Source organism: Hyperolius riggenbachi, chromosome 8 (assembly GCF_040937935.1).
Source record: "Hyperolius riggenbachi isolate aHypRig1 chromosome 8, aHypRig1.pri, whole genome shotgun sequence".
NCBI lineage: Eukaryota > Metazoa > Chordata > Amphibia > Anura > Hyperoliidae > Hyperolius > Hyperolius riggenbachi.
The window spans coordinates 86,075,148-86,077,046 of NC_090653.1; positions in this window are offsets into that span (position 1 = coordinate 86,075,148).

Sequence of the window (1,899 nt, forward strand, 5' to 3'; positions counted from 1 at the left end):
TTTTCACAGGTCACTTTGTGTGCATTTCATGGGTAGTATTTTATATCTGTTATGGTAAGTGGTAATGCATGTAAATTGGTACCTCTTTTTTGTGTTGTCTCTCTTCTGTTTTCTTTCAGATGGCGGTCGACAAGTGTTTTTCATGTTGAAGAGGAGTTTGGCACCGGATTTGTTATAACATCTATTTGTTCTTTCTCCTTGCAACTTTCTCACTCTTTTTGTCTGACATTTTTTCTCTTTTTCAGTATGATATGTATGCATATATAAACAATCTTTTTTCACAGGTCACTTTGTGTGCATTTCATGGGTAGTATTTTATATCTGTTATGGTATGTGGTAATGCATGTAAATTGGTACCTCTTTTTTGTGTTGTCTCTCTTCTGTTTTCTTTCAGATGGCGGTAAACAAGTGTTTTTCATGGTGAAGAGGAGTTTGGCATCGGATTTGTTATAACATCTATTTGTTCTTTCTACTTGCAACTTTCTTACTCTTTTTGTCTGATTTTTTTTCTCTCTTTTTCACTATGATATGTATGCTTGTGAATTGTTATGGCAGTGGCAGTTGGGCGTATTTGTGTCTTCACATTCACTGTGCAGATTTTGCACACTAACTGTTAAAGAAAATAAATCTGGAGAGGAATAGGGTGGCTATTGGGGAGGAGGAGGCCACAGTACAGGGCGGGCCATTTATATGGATACACCTTAATTTGGCTATTTATATGGGTACATAATTGTATGTGAATGGCGAAATTAACAAACAAAACCACCACTATTGGTCTGACACTAACCCACATTGGATAGATCCCTCCAAGACTGTTGGAACAAAAAAATTGGTGGTATGATGTTGTATATGGGGTGTATACATAGATCAGGTGTATCCATATAAATGGCCCACCCTGTAGTATCCTTTAGTTTTGCAATGTGTAATATTTTATATCTTGCATTCTATGTGTAAATGCATGTATGTTGTTTTCTATTTCTCTGTGTTGTCTCTCTTTTGTCTTCCAGATGGAGCTCGAGAAATATTTTTTATGTTGATGAAGAGTTGGGCATGGGATTTGTTATCACATACTGTGTGTTTGCTCTGTCTCCTTGCAACTTTCTTGCACTTTGTTTTTTATTTTATTTTCCAGTATAATAAGTATGCATAGATGAACTTTTTTTTTTACAGGTCACTGTATGCATTTCATGGGTAGTATTTTATATCTGTTATAGTATGTGTTAATGCATGTAAGTTGGTATCTCTTTTTTGTATTGTCTCTCTTCTGTTTTCTTTCAGATGGCGGTCGAAAAGTATTTTTCATGTTGAAGAGGAGTTTGGCATCGGATTTGTTATAACATCTATTTGTTCTTTCTCCTTGCAACTTTCTCACTCTTTTTGTCTGACATTTTTTCTCTTTTTCAGTATGATATGTATGCATATATGAACAATCTTTTTTCACAGGTCACTTTGTGTGCATTTCATGAGTAGTATTTTATAACTGTTATGGTATGTGGTAATGCATGTAAATTGGTACCTCTTTTTTGTGTTGTCTCTCTTCTGTTTTCTTACAGATGGCGGTCGACAAGTGTTTTTCATGGTGAAGACGAGTTGTGCTTGTGAATTGTTATGGCAGTGGCAGTTGGGCGTATTTGTCTTCACATTCACTGTGCAGATTTTGCACACTAAAGGTTAAATAAAATAAATCTGGAGAGGAATAGGGTGGCTATTGGGGAGGAGGAGGCCACAGTACAGGGTGGGCTATTTATATGGATACACCTTAATTTGGCTATTTATATGGGTACATAATTGTATGTGAATGGTGAAATTAACAAACAAAACCACCACTATTGGTCTGACACTAACCCACATTGGATAGATCCCTCCAAGACTGTTGGAAAAAAAAAATGAGTGGTATGA